The sequence below is a fragment of the Equus asinus genome, chromosome 1 (genome assembly GCF_041296235.1).
Source record: "Equus asinus isolate D_3611 breed Donkey chromosome 1, EquAss-T2T_v2, whole genome shotgun sequence".
In the NCBI taxonomy this organism is placed as follows: Eukaryota; Metazoa; Chordata; class Mammalia; order Perissodactyla; family Equidae; genus Equus; species Equus asinus.
The window spans coordinates 147,196,720-147,216,893 of record NC_091790.1 but is presented as its reverse complement, the minus strand read 5'-3'; the positions used below and the strand labels follow the sequence as shown (position 1 = coordinate 147,216,893).

Below are 20,174 nucleotides of genomic sequence, written 5' to 3'. Positions count from 1 at the left end.
GAAATAGACATGATTATTTACTGGCTTACATTTTTATTACCCCAATGCATTATTTTATACACATGGCTCAAAATTATCATTTTAATCTGTGCCCTGATTGATTACACATATATACACTTTTCCTTTTAATATTCACCTGCTTTTTCCCTTCCTTTCTACTTTATCCTCGTCCATCCTCCAGTCACCTGCTCCCAGGTCACCAAGTTAGAATGTAGAAATAAAGTGCGCAGCTGTTACAACTGCTGGAAGTGGGTTAGGCAGGTGTTGACGAACAATGACCCATCAAGGACTAGAGTTAGTGAAAGGGAGGAGGGTGACAGGTATCAGGTTTCCTGTCAAAGGGGAAATGCATCCTGAACAGTAGTAAATGCAGAGAAGCAAGCTTAATGTCTCAACCCCAGCAACTCATACCTGCACGGTCTCCTCCCTTGTCTTATAACTGGTCCAGCAGTTAGATAGCTGTAAAGCACTGTCTCCCTGTCTCATTTTTCTGAGCTCCAACGGCAATAGTAGCAACAGCAGCTGTAGAAGCGGCAGCCAGAGATAGGCAGGGCTGTTGCTTGCAGCCGCGCAGATTGCCTCCTCCTCAACACACACACACACACACGCACAGAGCACAGATTTCCAATATCAACGCGTCTTGATATAAATCAAGGACTCAAAGAGATGAGAGAAGAGCATTAGTCATGGACAACAGGTATTTCATCTCTGACAAATTCAGTTTCCTTCTGATGCTTATTGGTATGGATAATAAAATAATCATTTGTGATACCTAGCTTGAGTGGGAGACTGGAGGTGGCCGCGGTAGAGGAGGGGGAAGTGGGAGGAGTGAGAGGTGGGGTAGAGGGATGCCAAAGATGACTTTCAGGCTCCGGAAACCTACATCTTTCAGCCTCCGTGGTTTTTGAGTTGCAAATTGTCAGGGACTGTTGGACTGCAGGCAGCCTGTGTTGTTGACTGGAAGTCGATTTCCATCTTTCAGACACTAGTTAGAATGGGCTGTGTTTTCTGGAAGGGGGTGGAAGTAGAGAGGAGGAAATGCTGAGAGCAGAGTTCTTGAAGCTCCACTCCTCTGGGGACGCCGAGCTGTGAGGGAACCTTTTTACTGAGCGGAGAGCCTGTGAATTGAAAGGATCGTGATAGCTGGCTAGTCCCAGTTCCTCTTCGGAAAAGCAGTTGCTCTCGCTTCAGAGATGCGCCCAGCCTTCGCCTGCATCACACTGCAGTAAGTTAAACTCGACACGGCTGGCAATTTGAGTGGCTTCTGGGTATGTGGTGCGGGGGAAGGGGAGCTGAGAAGAAATGGCGAGGAAAGTTAGAAAAGCATAGCTTTGAATTCCCCGTGAGATGTTAAATCGGTTGTCTCCCTGACTCCCGTCCTAGTTATCGTGTAGTCGCGTTACGCTCAGTTATTTGCAGACGCATACCGCGCGTTGGTTAGGTATGCAAAAAGCGCCCTGTCCATTGTGATTTCAGGCAACAAAACTGGCAAACGCGTTTTGATTTAATTACAAGAGTGGTCTCCTGAAAGTTGCTAATGGTGACAGCTTGCCTTTTCAAAAGAAAATTTGGAAAGAGGCTGGTTTAGACTTTCCAATGACCAGTTAATTGTTACAAGTTTCATTCTAGACTTCATCTGTAAAATAAAGAAGCAAGTAAACAAACAAAACGAAACAAAAGTCTTTGAGGTACTTTATTAAATTAAAATAAAACATGAAATAGGTCTCCAGAGAACTGCTAGGCAACAGCCTAGGGAACACTGATGATAGGATAAACGTTAAAATACTCTTTAGTGGGTGCACGGGGCAGGATTCCCCCAGCTTCTTACTACTACAATAATCTCCTCCACTTGCTAAACCATTCCTTCCTCGTGATTTCAGTGGGGTGGTTTTTACATAGATGGCTTTATGCTTAGAACCAAGCAGCACTGTGTTCACTGGCAAAAAAATGAAGGCTTAAAAAACTTTTAAAAAACGACTTTTCAACTGGTTGCTCAAATTGCTGTTAACCAACTCTTTTTAAAGGAGGTAAAAACAGGTCAGCAAGGGCCAGCCCATTGTAAAGCAAAGGGCTGAGTGAATGTGAATGCAAGGACAATGCTAAAGGTCTTTTTCAGGAAGGAAATCAGAAATAATTAGTCTAAAAATGTTGGGGTATTTCTAACCAGGTCTTCTTTTACACAGATCAGATTTTTTTTAATGAAGAAAAAGAGAAATCTCTCAAGCAAAAAAGGATATGTTACACAAAAATATTGGACTTAGTTGGAGAAATGACTGTATTAGTATAGTTTTCTGCAAGAAAGATTAATGAAGAAACAGAGTTTACCTAAAACAGAATCCAGGATTTTAAGGGGGACCCTTCCATAGGCTGCCATAAATTCTATGGGATAAAGGGATATCAAAACTATGAAATGACTATTGTGAAATGCAAAGTAATTCTGAAATTCTCTGTCCTTAGAAAAGAGGAAACTAGGGATCATTCTTATCCAATTGTTCCAGGTTTAAATTGTTTTACTCTTTCTCTAATCCACCTAATCTTCATTATTTTATTAAAAAGAAAACATCCTGAATGTAATTTGAATTGCTTTGCCTACTCATCTCAGGGATCTCCAGATAGAATATTTTTGTCATTATTGATATACCAGATTTGTTAGAGGTAACCCATTCCACACACACATAATCTCTCAGTGCAAAAACTCTGTGTATGACTTCGTAAATCACTGAGTAAAATATAATCCAGGGTATATATTTGTTATGATAGTGCATGTATGAGAGTGGCTAAACATTTTAGACAGCAATAAAAAAGAAACAGAAACATCTATACAAAAACTAAAAGAACATGGTTGGAGCGAGTTTTCAAGCAGTTCCCTGATACTCTAGAATAGATCATACTTGAACCTCAAGTATTTAGCTAAAGAGAAGAAAAATCAGGCTGAGAGCCTGATTGGAATTGATAGGAGTTTGGACTGAATGGAAATTTGTCAGAATTTCTTTAAAGGTAGGAACGTAAGTAGAGGAAGCTGAGTTTTGAGAATGCCTTTACTTCATACTTTGGTTGTCCTACTGGTAAATGAACCTTGTGTTATGTCTGAGAAGATTTTCAAACGAGTTTTGAAATAAAACCCCATTTTAAGGTTTAAACTATTGGTAAGGTTTATTGGGACGGTGTCTGAACTAGACAAGCATCCTATGACTCATGCTTTTCCTTGCACACTGTTGAAAGAAGGAAGAGTTGTAGCCAGATAAGGATAGCTGCTGGTCCTTCAATCTAATTCTGCTTACTAATAATGGCTACCATGTTGGTACATAGGCTTGAAATGACATTTAAAGAAGATCCTTTCCTGGATGCTTCTCCTCCTGGCTAGCCTCAGGAACAGAACTGTACTTATATATGCAAGATAGTGTTGCAAAATCCTCTTAAGACGAATGCCTATAGCCTAGGAGCACTTGTGTGGAGGAAGCTTCAGGTAAAATTTTTCCTATTAGCTCTCTCCCATTTTTGGCATTTTCTCCATCTTGTAAAACACCGACACAAAATCTGACCTCATGTAAGAATCCCAGGTACTTATTCACCCTTAGGTATTGACTATGAAGTAGGTCCAACTCCTTGATAGCTCCTTGGATTATTTGCGTGTATGATTTACTTACTGCACAATGCATGAGTCGGTCTCAGTTATTGGGAGTACACTAATGGCAGGTACTAGGTGAAGCACTTTGTCTTCTTGCTTATGGGATAACAGCTACAGGAGGGAGATGGCATTCTCTCCCATTTAGAAGAAACTCAGTCCTAGAGGTAAGAAGCAAATTGCCTAAAGCAATATATTTAGTAAATGATGGGCTAGACTTAGCCCCCAGGTGTGACTGGCTCTAACTCTTAATCACTTTGCCAGGTAGTTTTATTAAAATGGTACTCTACCATGGAGCAAGTGGAGTGAGCTTATAGTTTTACGGTAGAGTCCATTGAGAGTGCTTGAGAAATTATATCAGTCAGGAGAGAACTCTCTGCTCTACTAATACCCGAGATTGGATCTACGTAAATTGGAACCTAAATTGACCCCAAATCCAATCTTGACATATGCACCTATTCCAATTTCAGTATTCTGTTCTGGCTTCATGAACCATGGAAATGAAGCTGGGGACATCTTTTCCAGGAAGAAAGATGATGAAGTTAATATGAGAGGAGAGAAGTTAGAAGATCCAAAAACCAAGAGAGATGGAAGAAAAATAAGGGATCACATGGTGGGAGGCTGGTATGAGAATTTGTTCAGATTCTATGCCCTGAGGGACTATCAAAAACAAACTCTTTAGACTGTGTGTGGGGTGGAGATCTTTAAAGTTACAGTTAAAGCACAGACTCAGTCATCTCTTTAAACAGATGTAAGGTCTGATTATAAAAATTAAATTAGGCCTGTCTTCAGATAATCTCCTTTACATGGTTCTTTTTTTTTAAAGAGTAAAAATATGATGATTCAAAGGAAAGTAGGAGTGAAAGGCCAGATGATGACTGAAGAGGTAAAACAGTACATGGAAATATCACTGGTTCTTGCATAATAATTTTCTGAAAATTTGCCAGAAAATGAAGGGCCATCTTTAACTGCTAAAGATGAAAACAAAATGGGTCATTTAGGTAAAATCTAATGTGTTGAGGAGAACAACATGATTACTGTCACTTGTCTTACGACAGAAGACAAACACTAACAAGGAATAAAATGAAAATGCGGGCGTAAAGCCAAACAGTATTTTAAGATTGGTCTTTTCTCAGCATGCTAAATTTAAACAGCTGAAATTCTTTTTTTAAGTATTATCTGAGTCAACAATTTGAAATGAAGGATTTGCCTTTTAACAGGAAACCTGTATTTTATTGTAAGTTTGAAACACAGTGTCCTTGACTCAGTTATTTTTTATTGGCAATATGCCAAGTACTACAGCTCAAGGAGCACAAAAGCTGTTACGTTCAAAATCAGATTATAGATGTGTATGCTCTATAAGGAAAGTTGATGCTACTGAGCTGTTGTCAGATATATATGTATATATGGTGATGGAGCTTTGCAAAGACGTTCACATTGGCAGGCCTGATTCTTTCTCTTGTCTCTCGTCATTTGTGACACTACAGGTCAAGGCTGGGAACAGAGTTAGTTTTAAGCGCTGATTTTTGAATGTAGTGCTTTGGCTGTCTTCCCCTTGTAGTTTAAAAATAATGACAAGAACTTTTATTGAGTGCTTACTACATTCCAGCTGCTTGTATAAGCATCTTGCACATTTAATCTTGACAATACCCTTATGGGACAATTCTATTATCATCCTCATTCTCATTTGATAAAAGAGCAAACTGAGGCACAGAGGATTAAATGTCTCACCCATCGTTAGAAATTAATAGGAACAAAACTGGAGTATGAACTTGACAGTCTGGCTCTAGAGGCCATACTTTTAACCAAAAGGCTCCAAGTCTGCTATTAACTATCACTGGCTTATTATAACCCTCTATACTTCATGCTATTTTTTCACCTTCTTTATCTCTGCCTGTAATTTCTTTCTTGACACCCAGATTCCTCTGCCCTCACTCCATTAGTGTTTCACCTGATGATGATCTTTATCCCTTAAGCTTCTATCCAGCATCACGAGCTTCAGGCATTCTATTTGGGTTTTACCACTGGCTCCACTGTTCTTCTCTATGGTTCCGCTGAAACCTGTGCTTGCCTTTATTATCTAATATACCACAGAGGGTTGAAATAATATTTTTTCAAGAAAGGAATCCAAGCCTTATTTATCTTTGGACTTTTAGTGCTGAGCATAGTGTATGATACAATATTGGCGCTCAAGAAACACTTCTTTTATAAACTGACTTCAAAGCTCTAAGTCAGTTCCCTGAAGAGATACACAGTTCACTTCCACAGCCTTCACCCCCGAAAGACTAGAGAATGGTCTTTCAAATGCAAGTTACAGAGTCTGAGGCAGATAGTATATTTCAAGAAGTAGAACTCATAATTATTACAAAATTACTCAAAAGCCATTTACCAACTCCTGTGGTATTACATACTTATAATATAGGAGACAGTATTTTGGAATATGACAGATAGCATATTTATTTCCAGGTCATAACATTGAAAGTTTTAGTGATACCTGATTTCTGATATTGATATATCTTTAGAGGGGAAAAAATAGATATTAGAATAAATGGTTCATCAAAGATATTTTGCTCTTGTGGGACAAAAGAGTGTAGTTGTGAAGTGGTGCTTCTTAGAATTGTTTCTTCAACTCTTATTTCCTTTGAGAAAAAATCCTGAGAAGATTCTGGTTCAGTCATAGCTGACAAATATAGAGTCATGTCTGCAAGCAGACACTGGAAGCTTGACTACCACTGGAGAAAGTTGAAGAAATGGATAATGGTGGGAAAATCAGCCTGCCCTCCTCCCCCAAGGAAGCATTTTTAGTTTATGGGATAATTTGGATTTTACTTATTAATTATTTTATACATTTCATTAAGTATTTAAATATTATAATAATGTGAACTGGATGAACATGATATGTGAGAATACAAATATTTCCTTCCAAATACAACATTTTTATTAAAAGTATCATCTTGAGTTAAATAATTTGATTTAATTCCTTCTTTTTTTTTAAAGATTGGCACCTGAGCTAACAACTGTTGCCAATCTTCTTTCTTCTTCTTCTTCTTCTTCTTCTTTCTTCTTCTCCCCAAAGCCCACCAGTACATAGTTGTATACTCTAGCTGCGAGTGCCCCTGGTTGTGCTATGTGGGGCGGCGCCTCAGTGTGGCCTGATGAGCAGTGCCATGTCCCCACCCAGGATCCAAACTGGCGAAACCCTGGGCCTTGGAAGCAGAACCCATAAACTTAACCCCTCGGCCACTGGGCTGGCCCTGATTCTGTTTCTAATCCATATGAATTGGTTTAGATGAGAATGGATGGATGAGAAGAGTGATAGCTCTCTAAAATCTTTTTGGAGTTCCATCAACAGAGTAATCTCAGAGAGGCTACCCCAGTGAGGTAGCTGGGCCTTTCTTTATAATTTTTTTTCCTGTAAACAATCTCAGCTTATATCATGTTTTAATTATTCATGATGATGGAATTGTGGATGAAGCTGTGGAGAAATGGACTCCACGTATAATTTCTCAATATGCAAAGATACTCATCTGAATTTCCTCATTCCTTTCTTAAGCAGTGTGATATAGAGGTTAAAACTTAACCTTTACAGGGGCTGGCCCCGTGGCCGAGTGGTTAAGTTCGCGCGCTCCGCTGCAGGCGGCCCAGTGTTTCGTTAGTTCGAATCCTGGGCGCGGACATGGCACTGCTCATCAGACCACGCTGAGGCAGCGTCCAACATGCCACAACTAGAAGAACCCACAACGAAGAATACACAACTATGTACCGGGGGGTCTTTGGGGAGAAAAAGGAAAAAATAAAATCTTTTTAAAAAAAAAAAAAAAAACTTAACCTTTACATTCAAATTGCTCAGCCTCACATCTCTACTACTTGGTTGACCTCGAGCAAGTAACTTAAATTCTATGCTTTATATTTCTTTTTGTAAAACAGGGATAATGAAAATGATATCCGCTTCATAGAATTCCGTGATTCAATCATGTATGTAAGGGACTTAGAACAGAAGGACATCAGAAAGGCTCAAAAATATTAGCTGTTTATTATTTCCTACTTACTTGGGATATTGTTTTGGGTAAAGAGTAAAGTATCAATAGCAATGAAAATGTTCTAAATAAAATCTACATCTGAAAACAGTTTTTGTTGTAGTTTTATATTAGTAGAAATATCTATAAGACTCTTAACATCTATTAAATGTTATTATAAACACCTTCTTATAGGGTCCTCTTTGTTTATTATTTTTCCCCAAAAGTTTTTATTGAATTACAAAAGAACAAAGGTAATTGCTAACAAAGATGAATTAGGTAACACATGTAAACACCCTCAGGAGAGTGGCTGTCACACCATCAACCCTCAGACATTTTAATTCCCTTCCCCTTGAGGTCTTTCATTTTTCCTTCTCTGGCATCCTTAAAACGTAGTCAGAGCTATCATCCATTTAATATACAAAATGATATCCTGTTTTCATCTTTCTCGACTATTCTGCTATTTATACCTAAGCAGACTGGGGAAATGTGACCTCTTATATGAGGAAATCTCTTACTACCTACATGGACTCCTTTTGAGTTATATGAACTGGAAAGGAGGAAGAAATAGAGGTGCTGTAGAACAGCAGTACAGGATCCTTGACCTGAAAACAGAAAGCACAAAAGATGAGTCTGTAGTTTATTCAGCAACTTGTTTTGCTGAGACAGAGAATGTAAGGAAATGTTTTTTCCTGGGCTTTTGACCAAGGAATCCCTTCACTGGTTCCTTAATGAAAAGAAATAAGGGCGGGGGAATTCTCGCTTGCCTGCCTTTCCTCGCATGTATTTTACGGATTATAAGTAACACTTGGCTACTTCTGGGAAATTTAGGGTTCACATAAATAGACATAGTTATTAAAACTATCACCTTAAGAAATGGAAGTACTAACACCATGGCCCTGTATTCTATTTCACCTTTCAGTCATTGATGGGTTATTCTGTGTCAGGCACTGTGCCAGGCTAAGGGGAGGAAGAGTAAAAGAATGGGCAAGTTCCTACAGTACTAAAGATACTTCAGTGAAAGAGAAAGACAGAAACAAACACACCTAAACGAGGAGGGAAGTACGTGATTTATGCTTGTTGTTGTAATCAGTGCTATGAAAGAGACAAAGAGCTGAAATAGAGAGAACTGAGGTTCTATTTACTGGGGAATAAATTGGTTTCAAGACTCATAAGGACCTCTTCCCTCTACTACCCCCCTCCGCCATGCTTTTCTTCGTGATAGAACAGGTTTCCTGTGTTGACAGTGAGGAGAAGAGGATTATACACCTGAAGTAATCCTTAAAACCAAGACAAATGAACTCACGGTGAATCAGAATTTTGGAATTATTGAGCAAAACATTTTCATTTAGTTAGAAACATGACTCCCACATTACTTTTCCCTTTTTCTTTATATTATGGGATTATTTAGCTTGTGGCAGCTTTTAAAGATTAGAAAAATGCAAGGACTTAATGTTGCTTAGTAACTTCTCTTGACTGTCATTTGGGGCTGTGCATAAACAACTTGTAACTTCCCCACACTTGTCCCAAATTACTAGAATCGAGAAAGAGCACACAAGCTGATGAGTCACTTCGCTATCCTATTGTTCATAATAAGTGTCCTGATTACCAGGATGGGTGCTTTATTGTTACGTAATGTTATTTGCCACACCATATGTCAGAACTTTCTATTTGGCAAATAGAGTTACCTTCCCTGTCACACATTGAAGAAAGCGTGGCATAAAAGCCTTTCAGGGGAGGACTATTGTTTTGTTTCGGGTCCCTGGTATTTTTGTTTTTGTTGTTTTCTGAGGAAGATTGGCCCTGAGCTAACATCTGTTGCCAATCTTCCTCTGGTTTATGTGGGATGTTGCCACAGTGTGGCTTGACGAGTGGTGCTAGGTCCATGTCCAGGATACCAAACTGTGAACCCCGGGCCACCAAAGTGGAGCACAAGAACTTAACCACTCCACCACTGGGCTGGCCTCGGGTCCCTGGTTTTAAATGTACGTCATCCAAACTCTACTAGACAATGCACTGTGAAAGTGAAGTGGTAAGGTTTTTGGGCTTCCAGTGGAAATTTTTTTGGGAGCTGTTAATGCTTCTATCATTCAGGTTACCTGTGTAACTGCTTGGTGGTACATTTGGTGTTTAGACAACTATATTATGTTTATAGGAGCACTCTCAGAAAAACAAAGCAAAGCGTTAGTTTCAATGTGGCTTTAACAATATTGCTCTTTTTTTGGTTAGGAAATGTTCTTTAATTCTTGAAATTAATAATTTATACAAAAAAGAAAACAATAAGAATTTGTTCAATTTGATGTGTATATCAATAGTATGGCAGTACTGTATTGATCAAAATTTCTTCTCCTCTAAGAAATTTCAAAGCTATATTGAAGGAATTAGCACCCGTATCTTAACATTGGAGAACATCCAGGATGAAGAGAAGGTGCAGACCCTCTGTTTCTTTAATATATGTTTTGTGATCCTAATAAATAAAAATCCAAACTGTGTTAAGATATAAGGAAAAACTTGTTTGAGGAATGCTAATATGTGTGTTAAAGGAAGAAAAGGGGTGGGCCAGCCCCGTGGCCAAGTGGTTAAGTTTGCTCACTCTGCTTCTGTGGCCCAGGGTTTCACAGGTTTGGATCCTGGGCTCCGACATGTCACCACTCATCAAGCCATGCTGAGGTGGTGTCCCACATGCCACAACTAGAAGGACCTACAACTAGAATATACAACTATGAACTGGAGAGCTTTGGGGAGAAGAAGATAAAAAGAAAAAAAGATTGGCAGCAACAGATGTTAGCTCAGGGCCAATCATAAAAAAAAAAAAAAAGAAGAAAAAGTGATGGATGGTGTGGTAGTGATCACTTTGTAGTGAATACAGATGTCAAATTATAATGCTATATACCTGAAAGTTACATTAAAAAAAGAAGAAAAGGGAAAGAAAGTTTTCCTTATCTAAACATTAAACCAAGTTAAATAGTTTTCTATTTTAAGGACGTCTTATAGTTCTTCAGATGCAAGAGTGTGTTGGAATCTCTGAGCAGGATTTAGTCCAAACTTCCCTGACCTTATTAAATCACAGAATCCCTCCTTCTGGGAGCGTCTATTTATATCTCTTTGAAAAGCCCAGAGCACAATTTACTGGTCTATTGGCATTCGGTTAAAATTTTTTGAGCATCTACTATACACCAGAGTAGTAAGTTAGCTCTGGGAAGAACATTATGACTAGAACCTGGCCCTGACTAAACTAGGGATTGGGGGATGACACATAGATGTAGAAACTCTAACACCGTGGGCTCTGTGCAGTGATAGAAGTAGTACGTGGGTAGTATCTAGGTCGTTCCAGGGGATGAGGAGAGTAGGAGACTAAGAAATTAATCATAGATAATTTAGAATTTGAGCTGAGTCTTGAGAGAAAGTAGGAATTTACCAAAAAAGGACAATAAAAGCACTTACTAAGATATATCTAGAGATCGTTATTCTTTTACTCTCATGTGAAAACCAGTACTCTTTTCATTCATCCGAGCGTAACTCTTAAGTGAATAGTTGGCTACATGAATAAAGAGATGAGAGCAGCAAGCTGGGAAAGAGATATATAACTTTGGTGGTACAGATAGTAATTGATTCCTTTAGAGTAGATAAGAATCCCTGGGAAAAGAATGTAGAGGGAGAAAGAAGATTTTAGGAATTTTAGGAACAAACACTGATTAATTCTCATAGTTTTAGAGTAAATTGGAGTAGATGGGATTGTAAAGAATGAAAATTACTTGTCTCAGAGAAGGAAAACAATAACAGACTTCTGTGGTATTTCAAAGACCAGGGAAAAACATCCTATAAGAAAGACAAAGTAATTATCACTGCTCAATGTTGCTAAGAGGTTAACTGAGATGAGGGATGAAAAATAGTCGTTGGATTTGAACACAAGGAGATCATTGGTGATCTTAGCTAACGATGCATTGCTTAAGTGATTGGGGTGAAACCCAGGTAAAAATGTTTTGAGGAGTGCGTGGGAGTTCAGGAAATGGAGACAGAATGACTATTCAAAAAGTTTGTCTATGAATGTTTGAAAAAAGAGCTGTTTCTGGAGAATAATAAAAGTTTGAAGGAGCTTTTACTTTTCTAAGATGGGAGATTTTTGAGCATATTTAAATATCTATGAGAAATTGAAGTGGTTAAAAATATAGAAGAGAGGGGCAGGCCCATGGCCTAGTGGTTAAGTTCTGCATGCTCCACTTTGGCGACCTGAGTGTGGACCTACACCACTTGTTGGTGGCCATGCTGTGGCAGTGACCCACATAGAAAATAGAGAAAAATTGGCACAGATGTTAGCTCAGGGTGAATCTTCCTCAAGCAAACAGAGAAGGATTGGCAATGGATGTTAGCTCAGGGCAAATCGTCCTCAGCAAAAAAAAAAAAAAAAAAAAAATATATATATATATGTATATATGCTTGATGGATACTTCAGAATGTGGAATTGAATAGATTCAAAGACATATGGAGTATGAGTTGACCTTGACCAGGAGTAACCTCCTCTATAAAGCAGAGGGGAAGAAGGAAAGAAAGGAGAATTTGGAATAAGTGTGTAGGTTTTGTAGTGCTAAGTGGAGAATATTTCTGGAATTTAGATTTTCTTAGTAGAATTTGAGTGAAGCAGAGAAAGTTTGAAGTTTTGGACATGGTTGGAGAAGTTATTGACCAGAGTTATCTACCAGGATCTGGGCAATACTGGGGGCACAATTTGAGTAGATGGTCCAGAATTTATGATAACAATTTTCCTCAGTGTGTGACTGCCTTCATCTGCTTGGGATGTGGCATAGAAAACATAGAGGTCATCCAAGATGTACTATTTTATTTTGCTTTGCCTTTTATACTGTTATCACCTACCCCCTCAGTATCATCTATCATCATTTTTATTACTCCTTCAGATTTAGAAATTTGGATGACAATTTTCCTTTATCTATATCTCCTGTCATCATTATGATTAATTAAAGTATATAGGTTGACAATCAGTTAATACCCTACAGAAATTCCTTAACCACCTTACCTTCATTGACATTCCACTCCATTCCATGATAACTAGTGGCCAATGACTCTGTTCTGGATCTTGATATTACCTGGAACTTCTCCTCTCTGAAGTTATGAATTACGAAACACTAATCACCTTGTTCTCTCTACATCCCACCAGTCTCCAACACCTTGACACACCTTGTTTAATTCCAGTGACTTTTTTCTCATTCACTTTCTCCTTACCTAGTATGTAACTTAACTCTTTTACCCCACTCCTCATTTCTTTGTACCCATTTCCTTCCGTTTTACACCTGGCAAGATCCTTACCTTTTCTCAATGGAGCAATCTGGCTTTGCTTTTTCTCTTGCAGTATTGTATGCTATTGAAAATCACAAAACGATGAAAACTGGTGTCATAATAAATTTGTGATCTCCCATCTCAGTCTGACCCTGGTAATTCTTCTAAGTGCCCATGTTTTATTTTCCCTCCATTGTCTACAGCAGCCTCTTATAAAGCCCTGCCACACATGTACTTCATATTTCCTTAAGAAAGAAAAGACTTGAGTATCTTTAACCTCTTCCTCTTTGTGTCATTTATTTTTATTTTGTGTATTGGCATTTAAATGTTTTAATTAAATTTGGATTTTAATTGAAAAATTATTAATATCCACAATTATTTTAACCCTTCTCCCCACTGCCCCCACATTGGCTGTACCCTTGCTTTTTGACAAAGCATCATGACACGTTCCCTCTTTATCTCTTCAAGAATGTCTATTGCCACTCTATTCTCTTCCAATCTAGTGTTTCTGTGACATTAAGCTGCTTAAAATACCTTTTCTGTCAGCGCTCCTTTCTCACCTTACTTGCACTCCCATCGTGTCTCCAGTTCTTTATTTTCTCAGTGCTTAGAACAGTACCTAGTATGAAACAGGTAGCTAACAAAATGCTGAATAAATAAGTGAACTTTGAAAATGCCTCTTTCTTGATTGGGGGTAATAAACCGTCTCATAAAGCATCCCTGGGCCAGCAATGATTTATCCTTCAGTCTCCTCTGTTAGAGAGGTAAGTGACCACCTCCTTCCTTCTCTGAAATCCACTGCTTTCTTACCTCTTCTCTGTCCATTTTTCAGCATGGTTTGTGCTGATTCTTAACAAGCGCCTGTCCTTTAGCATGTGTTTTCTCTTTGGTACATAACAGTAATAAATATATTTCTTCATTCTGGAGATAATATTCAATTACTCTGTTTTGAGAGAATGAGATTATTCCTAATTTGACCAAGTGTAATGATTAGAGCTTTATTTCTCCAGTATTAGCAGTTTAAGTTAGATTTAGGCCTTTGTTTCATTTGTGACACATTCTTTGAATTGATTATTGGCATTCAATTGTGAACCTGGATATAAAGAAGTGGAAGGATCAGGGGTATTTTCAGTATTTGACAAGAACAAGCATAAGGACTTTGAGGAAGTAAACAAAAGGCTAAGAGGTCACACATGTGAAGAGCATAGACAATGACCCAATCTGTTTCCCCCAGTGCTGTGACACTTTCCCAGAGTCTCATTTAAATGATGATGTGCCAATGACAACAGAAAGAAAATATTTTTCTCAACCACATCAAATATTTGTTATAAGAAGTGTAAAAAAATGCTTATAAAAGGTTTTTATCATGATTTCCAGGTGTAATTCATGAGCGTGGTTATTTGTTCAGACTCTTGCTTTCCTGTATTCCTATCCTCCCCCCATTCTCTCCATAGAAGCAGATATCAATTAATGAGATAAATGAAGGCATTTTTAGGGGGGAAACGTGATTTATATCAAACCTTATTTTGTTTATGCGGATTTATCCATAGCAGTACACTAGTCTACTTTGCAAGTGTGCATTTTTCACTTACGTGTAGTTCAGAAATCACAGAATGAGGTTGTCCTGGCAATAGCTTTTGAATTTTTAATGTTTCTTTTCTATGTAAATTTTACCTAAGGAATATAAATAAGGTTAGCTGTGACCTAAAAAAAAGTATACTCAGTCATTTTGTTCAGAACATGATATAATATGTGCCCTCATTAATTGTTATTCATGGGATTTTAAAAAGTATAACATCACAAGGAAATCTGTGTGAAAAGAGAAGACTTTCAGACTGGGAAACTGTTAGATTTTATGATTAGGTAAATTCCAATAAGCTGATATATTTTTAATACATTTATGTTTGATTTTTTCCCTTTTTTAAATTGGTTTTTGACATCACTAAAAGAGGTGAATGTTTTTCTGTATGATATTTATTCCAGGCCAAACAGGAAAAAAAAATGAAAATTTTCAGTTTTGAGAAATGACTTTCTTGATAGGGCCGAGATGAAGATAATGGAGGGCAAGTCTGCATCTGTCTTATGTCGTCCAGATTCCACTCAATCCAGTTTTTGTTTTTGTAGGTTGGGGGTGGGATTTTATGTTCTTATTTTAGAACTCCTTTCCTTTCACTTTCTACTTTAGATTGCCAAGAGATGAAGTTTAAACTATTAATTGGTTCCTATGAAGGCTTATTCTTTCTTATATCATGAGCAAAATATTGGCGGCCTGTTACTACCCAAGGAACGTTCATTCTCTGTTAGCTGACATGCAATTCTTAAACTGAGAAAATTAAAAGTTTCTTAAACTGAGTACTGATTTTGAGATGAGCTTCCTCTCCTGTCTACTTCCGGGCTGGAGGCGATTTTCCATGTAGGGTTTGTGGTGAGCCGTAATCAAGCCTGCTGCCCTGAAACTCTGATTGGCCTGATGAAGCATAAGAAAGAGAATGCAGAAGTATACATCTGTGGTGCAGCAAGGATGCCACTAAAATGGAGAGGGCTGGCCCTTTAGTGCTGACATGGCCCCCCACCCAGATGGTTATAAAAGACCAAAATCCCCCCACGCCCTGCACTGTGCTGACTGGGAGGACTCCTCCCTCTGCCTGGGATTCTGGTAGTAGTGAAATTTGGCTATGCCCTTGTGTGAAATAAAACAAAGCCTCAGGGGGCATCTATTCACTTGCTTTCTTAATCCTATGTTTATTCTTTGCAAGGATTATTTGCTAGTATAATTGTAAGTCAAAGTGAAAGCCAAGTGTAGCTGAGTCATGGTCCTAATTCTTGCCAGTTCTAGAACCTGAACCAGCTTTTTTGTTCTGACCAGCTTAGAGTCAATGATGGTAAAAAAGATTTTTGCTGGAGTGGGTGACAGATTCATTGCCACTTCTTGCATAACATCAACACTTCCTGGCTCCCGCAATTGCATGGTGTTCATCCTCCATATCATACCCACCAGGGTGCAAGCTGTATAGTTTTGTTAAATGTTTTAAAAATCATTTTTAGAAAAATTTGGAGAGACCAGTAAACATTACAGTTATCAGCCGTTATTTACTTATACTTCCCAATTTCAATATTTAAATAAGAGGGCTCAAACATTATCTACATATAGCCAAGTTTGAAATGTCTTCAGCCTCTTTTCAACATTTTCCATTTTCGATAGTTTCACTCATTGTTGCTACTCTGTCCACCTTTGTCATTGGTAAGACTGTGCTACTCTAATATTATTTCTATTTATTCAAGCAGTCAAAAGCATTTAATGACTACCATTTGCCAAACACTTAGAAAACAATGCTACTCAAACACATAAATAGTCCCTGTCCTCAGTGACTTTACAGTTTAGTGAGGGTGATTGGTGTTAATGATCTATTATTCAACTTAACAAAAATATTTTGAGCGTCTACTTGGTGCCAGGTTCTGTTCTAGGCATTGGAAATGCAGTGTAAAAATAGTACAAAAACTTACATTTTCTTGGAGAAGATAAAAAGTGACAATTAATATGTAGTATAATTTTACATGTAAGTGCCATGAAGAAAAATAAGTTGGGCAAGAAGAAAGAAAGTGATGGAGAATGGGTGCTATTTTAAACAGTGTACTATATTAGATTTATTTTGCAAATATTTCTCATTATTCTGTGATGACATCTTACATTTGAAATGGCTTTAACATATCCAAGAGGTGATGTTAAGTAGGCAGTTCACTACGAGGCTGAAATTAAGGGAATTTGTTGGAGTCAAAAATGAGAGATTTTGTATATAGACCTGAATACATGCCTAGAGAGATCACCTAGATATTGGAGGTAGACAGAGAAGAAGTTCCAGTGGTGAGCTGTGGGGTAAACCAACATTTTGTGGGGGTAGAGACGAGGTGGAGGAATCTGCAAAGATGAGGGAGAAGGAGCAGCAGGAAAAAGCCTGAAGAATGTGCTTATTTCCCTGGATGCCAAATAACAAAGTGTTTCAATAAGGAAGGGCTGTTGAAATGTGTCAGTTGTTACTAGAGGACAAGCAAGATGACTGCAGATGCACTACAGGATTGGGAAAGATAGGTCTTTGTTGACTTTGAAAAGGGCAGTTTCAGTGGAGCTAGGGGGCAAAAATCTGACTGAAGCCCATTAAAGTGTGAATTGTCGGTGTTGAAGTGGAGAGAAAAATAAATCAAATAACAATACAAACAAATTGGAAATCGTGCCTGAAATGAATGGTCCAAATGTTACACTATTATTTGACCTAGTCAGGAGGGTTTGAAAGGCTTTATGAAGAAGTGCTTATAAACTAAGGTCTGAAGGATAAGTTGGTATTAACTAGGTAACAAAGTGAAAGTAGAAAAGCTTGTAAAAAGATGCTATTGCAAGGAAAACTTGGAGGCAGAAAGAAGTCGGTACAGATTGGAGTGGGTATGTATGAGTTTAAAGAGGAGTTGTGACGCAAAGCTGTTGTATCTTTAACCTTAGAGCACTGAACTCAATTGATGATTTAAGGGAGGTGGGGATATGTAGATAACATTATCTATGTTTTGTTGAAGTTTTTTTTTCTGTTTTAATATTTATTTATTTAATTTAGGTCATACTGATTTATAACATTGTGTAATTTTCGGTGTACATATTATATATCAGTTTCCGTATAGACTGTATCATGCTCATCACCAATAGTCTACTGTTTGTCGGTCACCATATATATGTGCCCCTTTACTCCTTTCGCCCATCCCCCTAACCACTTCCCTTCTGGTAATCACTAATCTGTTCTCTTTATCCATGTATTTGTCATCTTCCACATATGAGAGAAATAATATGGTATCTGTCTTTCTCTGTCTGGCTTATTCGCTTAACATAATACCCTCGAGGTCCATCTATGTAGTTGCAAATGGGATGATTTTGTCTTTTTTATGGCTGAGTAGTATTCTATTGTGCCATTGTGTATATATATGTACATCCATCTATCTATCTATGTAAAATATCTTCTTTAAACATTCAACAGTTGATGGGCACTTGGGTTTCTTCCACATCTTAGCTATTGTGAATAGTGCTGCAATGAATATAGGCATGCATAGATGGCTTTGCATTGTTTATTTCATGTTCTTTGGATAAATAGCCACTAGTGGGATAGTTGAATTGTATGGTATTCATATTTTTAACTTTTTGAGAAATCTCCATACTGTTTTACATAGTGGCTGCATCAGTTGCATTCCTACCAGCAGTGCATGAGGGCTCCCTTTTCTCTGCATCCTCTGCAACACTTATTATTTCTCATCCTGTTAATTATAGCCATTCAGATAGATGTCAAATGATATTTCGTTGTAGTTTTGATTTGCATTCCCCTAATAATTAATGACATTGAACATCTTTTCATGTGCCTGTTGACCATCTGTATATCTTGTTTGGAAAAAATGTCTGTCGATATCATCTGCCCATTTTTTTTTTTTGTGAGGACGTTTGAGCCTGAGCTAACATCTGTTGCCAATCCTCCTCTTTTTGCTTGAGGAAGATTGTCGCTGAGCTAACATCTGCTCCAGTCTTCCTCTATTTTATGTGGGATGTCACCACACCATGGATCATTGAGTGGTGCTAGGTCTGTGCTGAGGATCAGAACCTGTGAACCCTGGGCCACCAAAGCAGAGCGTGCCAACTTCATCATCACGCCACTGGGCTGGCCCCTCCTCAGCCCTATTTTTTGGGAAGATTAGCCCTGAGGTAACATTCACTGCCAATCCTCCACTTTTTGCTAAGCAAGAGTGGCCTTGAGGTAACATCTGTGCCCATCTTCCTCTATTTTATATATGGGATGCCTGCAACTGCATGACTTGATAAGCGTTGCATAAGTCGGCGCCCGGGATATGAACTGGCGAACCCCGGGCGGAGCACATGTGAACTTAGCTGCTACACCACCAAGCCAGCCCAACTCTGCCCATTTTTTGATCTGGCTCTTTGTCTTTTTGTTGTTGAGTTGTGTGAGTTCTTTATATATTTTGGAAAATAACCCCCTATATTAGGTAGATTATTTGCAATTATTTTCTGCCAGTTGGTGGGTCATCTTTTTGTTTTGTTCATGGTTTTCTTTGCCTTGCAGAAGCTTTTTAGTCTGATGTACTCCCATTTGTTTATTTTTTCTTTTGTTCCCCTTGCCTGAGTAGACACAGTGTTTGAAAAGATGATGCTAGGACTGATGTCAAAGAGTGTACGGCCTATATTTTCTGCTGGAAGTTTTATGGTTTCAGGTCTTACATTCAAGTTTTTAATCCATTTTGAGTTTATTTTTGTGTATGGTGTAAGATAATGGTCTACTTTCATTCTTTTGCATGTAGCTGTCTAGTTTTCCAAATACCATCTATTGAAGAGAGTTTCCTGTCTCCACTGCATGTTTGTAGCTCCTTTGTTGAAGATTAGCTGTGCATAGATGTGTGGTTTTATTTCTGGGCTTTCGATTCTCTTCCATTGATCTGTGTGTCAGTCATTGTGCCAGTATCCTGCTGCTTTGATTATGATAGCTTTGTAGTATATTTTGAAGACAGAGATTGTGATGCCTCCAGCTTTATTCTTTTATCTCAGTATTGCTTTGGCTGTTCTATGTCTTTTGTTGTTCTGTATACATTTTAGGATTCTTTGTTCTATTTCCATGAAGAGTGTCATTGGGATTGCGTTGAATCTGTAGATTGCTTTAGCTAATATGGGCATTTTAACTATGTTTATTCTTCCAACCCATAAGCATGGAATATCTTTCCATTTCTTTGTCTTCTTCAATTTCTTTCAATAACATCTTGTAGTTTTCAGTGTATGTATCTTTCACCTCCTTGGCTAAATTTATTTCTAGATATTTTATTATATTTGTTGAGATTGTATTCTTGTCTTCTCTTTCTGCTAGTTCATTGTTAGTATATAGAAATGCAACTATTTTTGTAAGTTGATTTTGTACCCTGAGACTTTGATTTAGTTGTTGATTATTTCTAATAGCTTTCTGGTGGCTTCCTTAGGGTTTCTATGTATAGAATCAAGTCATTTGCAAAGAGCAAGAGTTTTACTTCTTCTTTTCCAGTTTGGATCCCTTTTATTTCTTTTTCTTGCCTAATTGCTCTGGCCAAAACCTCCAGTACTATGTTGAACAAGAGAACCAAGAATGGGCACTCTTATCTTGTTCCTGTTTTCAGAGGGATAGCTTTCAGTTTTTCACCATTAAGTACGATGTTAGCTATGGGTTTGTCATATATGG

The 20,174-nt window shown here is 38.1% G+C and overlaps 1 protein-coding gene across 6 annotated transcripts in view; it reads left to right on the top strand.

Moving 5' to 3' along the window:
- Positions 1-549: 549 nt before the first annotated feature.
- The window catches only part of DGKB (diacylglycerol kinase beta), a 685,277-nt gene continuing 665,652 nt past the window's right edge, over positions 550-20,174 (top strand). For 4 of the 6 annotated variants that reach the window (XM_070509328.1, XM_070509320.1, XM_070509325.1 and 1 more), the window contains exon 1: positions 831-1,225. The gene's annotated coding sequence lies outside the window, so the exon portion shown is untranslated. Of the gene's footprint in view, positions 698-830; positions 1,226-13,487; positions 13,698-20,174 lie in introns of those variants that run through there. The other 2 variants (XM_044766591.2, XM_070509314.1) reach the window with 2 other exon arrangements.